Here is a 6,891-nt window from a genome sequence, read left to right on the forward strand (position 1 = left end):
TTGTTGTTATATGTCATCAAGTCAAAATTGGACCTCTAGCAGGTTTTCAGAGACAGTAAATCTCATAGGAGGAGATTGCTCATCTTCCTTGTCACAAAGGGTAGATATGAACCATAAGCATTTGGGTTGTTAACATAACCCCTTATCACTAAGCCACCAAAGCTTTTAAAAACCATTGCTTTTACGTGCCATCAAGGTGACCAAAATTTATAGTGGCTCTACAAACAATAGCTCTGAATCTTGCTCTATCCTGAGCTGACCTCACTGTTTCCAACACACCTGACCCCGTTGCCATAGTCACTGTGTCGATCCATTACATCCAAGGGTCTTCCTCTCTTGAACTTGACACCTCCAAGTATGATATCTTTTTCTAAGTAGCGGCCCCTCCTGACAACATGCTCAAAGTATTTAAGATGTTGTTGTTATGTGTAGTGGAGTCGCCTACAACTCATAGTGACCTATGTGCAACAGCCCTAAACCCTGCTCTATCCTGTGTCAATCTTATTGTCTCTTATACATCTACCCCCATTACCCCAGTCACTGAATCAATCCATCTCATCGAGGGTTATCCTCTCTTGCACTGTCCCTCCATCCTCCCAAACATGACATCCATCTCCAAGGACTGGACCTGCTTTGCAACAAGTCCAAAGTATGTCAGATGAAGTTTCAGAGTCCTTGCCTCCAATCCTGGTCTCACCCTCTCCAGGACAAACCTATTTGTTCTTCTAGCAGTTCATAGTATATTCAATGCTCTTCTCCAGCACCACAGCTCAAAGGGATCAACTATTTTTTCTATCATCACTAGTCATTGTCAACTTTTTGATACACAGCAAGTTATTGCAACAACTATGGCATGGATCAGGCACACCTTAGTCTCCAGAATGACTTTTTTACTCTTTCAGTACTGTTGAGAGGTCTCTGATAGCAGACTTTCCCAATACAATTTACTTTGAATTTCCTAGCTGCTGGTACCAAGAGTGTTGATCATGGAGCCAAGCAAACTACAACTGTTAAGAATCTCAGTCTCTTTACCATTTATCATGATGCTGCTAATTGTCCCCAGTGGTGAGAATCTTATTTTCTTGATGTTGAGCTTCAATTCATATTGAATGCTGTAATCTTTGACCTTCTCCAGCAAATGCTTCAAGTCTGCCTCAGTTTCAGTAAGCAGGGTTGTGTCATCTGCATTACACAGGTTGTTGTTGAGTCTTCCTCCAATCCTGATGCCACATTTCTCTTCACAGAGCCCAGCCTCCTGGATAATCTGTTCTGCTTATAGACTGAGAAGGCATGAAGACAGGACACATGCCTGGCATATATTCTTCCAAAGTTTGAACCAAACAGTGTTTCCTTGCTCTGTTCTGGGTGACTGGTCCAAGTATAGGTTTTGCATAAGTACGATCAGGTGTTCTGGGATTCCCATTCTTCTCATAGTCAGCCACAGTTTGTTGTGATCCACACAGTCAAATGCCTTTGCATAGTCAGTGAAACACAGATAGACATTCCTCTGGTACTCACTACTTTCAGCCAAAATCCATCTAACATTACCTATAACATCCCTAGAACCATGGCCTCTTCTTAACCCTGCCTTCACTTCAGACAGTTCTCTGTTGATGTGCTGTTCCAGTCATTTTGTGAGGTAGAATTTAAAAATCCTTGCCTCCAAGGAACAATTTTATCTCACCATCTCCAAGATAGACTTGTTGGATCTCTTGGGAATTCAATACTCTTTTGCAACACCACAACTCAGAGACTTTGATTTTTCTTCTGTAGTCCTTCATATACTCTAGTTTCTCAAAAGACTTACTCAGCATACAGACTGAATAGGTATAGAGAAAGAATACAGTCCTGACACACCTTTCCTGACTGCATATCATGCAATGTTCTCTTGTTCTGTTCAGCAACTTCTGTACACCTAATGCTGTGAATTGCAGCTGCCTTCCTTCAGCCACTTTCCTCAACTGTCTGAAGAAAGTTTACAGTAAAGAGAAATAAGCTGAAAAAAAACAGAACAGAACTTTGAAGATAGTGATTGAACCTCTGGATTCTGCTTTATATGAACTTTGTTGCCTTCTGCCAATATAACACATTTCTTCCTTTTGTTGGTGTTTTTAAATATTTCACTCAAATCAATTAGCATTAGAATGTTGTCACTTGCAAGTGGAAATTTATCAACCCCCATGAAATATCACTCTGGAATTTCTTAATAATTGGGATAGCTATCTTGGACTCTATGAAGAAAAATGTGGCATTAGGATTGGAGGAAGACAGCGACAACCTGCTTTAGATGGCACAAGCTTGCTCAGAGAAAGTGAGGAGGACTTGCTACACTTTCTATGAAAGATCAAATACTATATCCTTCAATATGGATTATATCTAAACACCAAGAAAATAAAAATCGCCATCACCAGAATAACAGGCAATATCATGATAAAGAGACAGAAAAAAGGCTCCAATTTCAAGTTATTCATTTTAGTTGGATCCTAATCAACACCCACGGTTATAGCAGTTAAAAAATCAAAATGGGTGACCCTGGAGGACATTATACTGAGTGAGATAGCTCAGTCACAAAAGGACAAATACTGCATGGTGCTACTGTTGTAGAATGAGGCTCACATCAGGGTGGGGGTAAGTCTGAGAAAAAAACGATAAATTATGTATACTGCTTTGAAACCAATGAGGAAGAGAATAGTTTAAAAAGAATATATTTTAGGGCATTATGATTATCGTAAGAGTTTGGAATGAGGGTTGCTGAGTGGAGTATACTTGGGGTGAGGGGGGGAGGATGTCGGGGGGATTGTATACCAATGGCGGAGTTTTTCTTTTGCTTTTAAAGAAGAGCAACTGGGGGTGGGGTGGGGTGGGTGGGGAGAAAAGTGCAACAATGAATGAATGGAAATCCACAATCTCTGTAAGTGTTCATTGAAATTAATAATAATAATTTAAAGAAAGAGTAAAAAAACCCAAAATGTATGTTTTGGAGAAGTCAAGGAACTCTTGACTAAAGAACAAGGATTCCAGTTTAAAAACTGAAGTGTGCCTTATCCACATCATGGCATTTCCAGTTGCTTCCTGTGCATCTGAAAGTTGGACAATAAATAAGAAAGACCAAAGAAGAATCAGTGCCTTTGAACTGTAGTGTTGGCAGAGTATGGAATATAACTTTGACTGCCAAAAGAATAAACAAACCTATCTTGGAGGAAGTTCAATCAGAGAGTTCTTTAGAGGCAAGAATGGTGAAACTTTGTGTCTCATACTTGGGACATTTTCTCAGTAAGGATTGATCCTTGGGAGAAAATACTGTGCTGGACAAGGTAAAGGTCAGAAAAAGAGAGGAAGATCCTCAACAAGATGGATTGATAAAGTGACTGTAACAATGGGCTCAAACAGGGCAGGGATTGTGAACGTGACACACTATGGGATCAAGTTCATTGGGTTGCTTTCAGTTGTAGTGAAGTCGACGGCACCTAAAATAACAACGATTTTTGGTTGTTATTTTAGGTGCCATCAAGTTGATGCTACTATGGTGCCAAATAGTTGTTATTATGAACTGTTGAATCAGAACAGACTCATAGTTGACCCTCCAGTTGGTTTCAGAGGCAGTAAATCGCACTGTAGATTACCCATCTTTTTTATGTGGAGCAGCTAGGAGATTTGAGTCGCATATGGTTGTGTTGACGCACAACTCCTTACCATTAAGCCACCAGAGCTTCCTTACAGAGGAAAGCTTACAGAGGCTAGCATGTCTCAGTTTCATAGCACATAGTTGAAGGGACTGACAATTTCAAGATATGGCAGAACCAAAGAGGTGATGAGGCAGATGCAAGACAGAGATCCAGCAAAAGCAAACTAGCTGTCAAGGCTGCTTTATATACTTAATACAGTCCATATCTCAATGAAACTACCCTCAACTTATTGGACACTCATAGCAAGTTTATCAAGGGGATTATTATAATGTATCATTAAATATCAAACCTCATCCAGGGAATAATCACATCACAATTACAAATAGGAGAACTATCAGTAGTTAAATTAACACTCAACATTAACTATCTCTCAGAAGAAGGGAACCCATGCCTGAAATGGTACAGAAGAGAGGCTCTTATCTTCTCAGTCTAATGGATCAGGTGCCAGAATGGAGCAAAATTTTGTTAGGGTTGTATCTTTTTCCCACTTTTTACTTATATTTATTTTATCAGAAGTTAAAATCCTCCACTCAACAATCTGAACTTTTGACAGAAACATGACAGACTTAGCACAGTGAAAAAGACAGACCAAAGATCATGCTTACATCATTTCCCTGTTTACAAGTCTTCCTCAGACTCCTCCTCCTCCAACTCCCCTGGCCTTTAGGTTGTGGCTTCCTCATACTGCTGATATTTGGACAGCAAGTCGTTCATGTTGCTTTCAGCTTCAGTAAAATCCATCTCATCAATGCCTTTACCTGTCTACCAGTGCAGGAAGGCTTTGATCCTGAACATGGTTGTTTACTGCTCAGACAGGAGCATGAACGATACTTTGATGGCCATGGTATTGCTAATGAAGGTGTCCAACATCTTGAGGCCATGGGGAGTGATGTCTCACATGGCTGTCTTCATACTGGGGTTTTAGTCCCTAAAGCAGCTGTTGTTTTTATTCTAAATGTTCAGCATTATATCATCCACTTCCCTCATGGATATGCAGACCCCGGAGATGACAGCAACAGTCATGCAGCAGCATGGTGAGGGTCACAGACGGCCATAGTGTTCTTTGCATCAAACACCTGCTTGCTGAATTCGGGCCCTGTCAACGTCTGGTGCTGCTGGCCTCCTCTATTGGTCAAGGGGGCAAAGACGGGCAGCCGAGGGAAGGTCATTGTGTTCATGGCCAGTTTGCAGAGATCTGCATTCACCAGGCATGGGAAACACAGACAGGTCTCACTAATGATGTGTGACACCGGTGATTGAGGTCCCCATATGTTGAGATGGGTAGTTTTAGAGTGCAGAAGCAAATGTCATATAGGGCCTCATGCAGAAGGTTTCATCTGTGTTTCTGTCAGCTGATGAACAGAGAGGGTGGCATTTTAGGGCTCAACCATGGCATCTGACATCTTGGGAGAGGGCATGATGCTGAAAGTGTTCATGATCCTATCGGGGGTATTCCTTCCTGATCTTGCTAATTAAGAGTGTACCCATCCCAGACCTGTGCCGCCCCCCAGTAAGTGGGTCAACTGGAACCGCTGGAGACAGTTGCAGCTCTTAGATTCTTTTCTCACTACATAATCACTATTTCCACCAGTTCCACTCCTTCCATAAAGTGGCCCTTTGCCCAATTATTGCCGGCATCACACTGACTAAACGTGAACTTGTCTGGCCTGAATATCTGTCCCAATGGCCTCGATCTGACAGAGTCCATGATACCTGGCTCCATATTCACCAGGGTAGTTGGGGTATGTATTTGTTTTCAGCAACTTCTTCTTTTCTCCAACTGCAAGTCACTGTCACCATAGTAACTGCCTGTGTTAACGCCATGTTCATCACTTCTGACTTCCCAAAACTTCACGCCAACCTGGTTGCCACACTGGCCCTTTTGGATGTGAACTATCTCACACATGTTGAGGCTGTAGAGCAGAGAGACACTCCCCTGGGAGCTATGGATGCAGTGTGGAGGGGTTTTGAGAGCAGATTTCAGGAGGAGTGCTTTTAAGTTCATCCTGTATCAGACCACTCCAAAGCTCTCACTCAGCACCAGCATAACTTGTTCCTGTATCTTTCTGGAACAGTGGGATTATAAATGCAACCCAGATGTTGGCTGTGTCCTTCTTCACCTTGGAGATGTAGCTGTAATTGGCTTGGACCTTAGCCAAACCCACAGCTTGAAAAGACCTAAAATCCAGCCTTTGGGTTTCTAAGATTTTCAGGGCCACTGAGGTTGCTACATCATGACAACTCAGGACTAGTGCTCGGACCTTTGCCTGCTCAGCAGAAACTTCACTCATCATGAGCATGTGCTGAGCTTGATAAATTGTTCTGATGATTTGGTGACCCCTGAGAGGTCACACCACAGCCTGGGGACCTTTATTATGTCCTAGACTTCCTACATCTTTCCTCCATCCCTCTTTTTTCAGAAACAAATCTTTCTCTGTTGCAAAGAAGTTAAATAGTGTCTGTTTCTTCAAGTTTTACTATCCTTCCATTTAGAGAGAGAGAAGATCAAAGTCCCCTCACCTTAGCCACTCTAGGTATTTTTTATCCTCCTCCATCAGCAAGTGTGACTTGCAGGATGATATTGTTCAGGCATAAAGTTATGAAGAGAAAGGAATTTTCTTTCTACAAGTGTGACCTTGGACTGATATACTCATTTACTCATTTATTCATTCAACAAGTGAGCATATACTGTTGAATAGTCTGCACAAGCTATTACAACCATGGTGATGAACCAGTGACCACACTTCTTGCCCTCATTGAACTTAGAATCTAGAGAGTAAGACAAACTTTAAATCACTTAGACATTGTTGTTGTTGATTGTCATTGAGTTGAGCATGACTCATAGTGACTCTATGAACAAAAGACCTGATGCCTTTCTATAACTATTGTTGTTTCTCCAAGTTCATAGAGTTTCCATAGGTATGTGATTTAGGAAGTGGATGCCATTCCTGCTTCCAGAACTGTTTTAAAAACTGGGAGCTCCACCAAACACTGTCCACCTTGGGCAACCATTATGGCATTTGACACCCCAATGGCATAAAGTTCAGCATCAGAGAAAACCCAGATTACCTCAGTACAGGAAATTGACAGAAGAGTGATGTCAACTTAGAAGAATGTTCTTCCAAAAATATAACAATTCACTTAGCCATGGTTAAGTATCTTCAAGTAGAATATGACTCGGTGACCCTATGAACAAAAGACCTGA

At 41.6% G+C, this 6,891-nt stretch overlaps 1 pseudogene; it reads right to left on the reverse strand.

Moving 5' to 3' along the window:
• Nucleotides 1–4,304: 4,304 nt before the first annotated feature.
• Nucleotides 4,305–5,592, reverse strand: LOC102869976 (annotated as a pseudogene).
• Between the last annotated feature and the right edge of the window lie 1,299 nt (nt 5,593–6,891).

This window comes from Elephantulus edwardii, unplaced genomic scaffold (assembly GCF_000299155.1).
Source record: "Elephantulus edwardii isolate Elephantulus edwardi_28Jun2011 unplaced genomic scaffold, EleEdw1.0 scaffold00358, whole genome shotgun sequence".
Classification (NCBI taxonomy): Eukaryota; Metazoa; Chordata; class Mammalia; order Macroscelidea; family Macroscelididae; genus Elephantulus; species Elephantulus edwardii.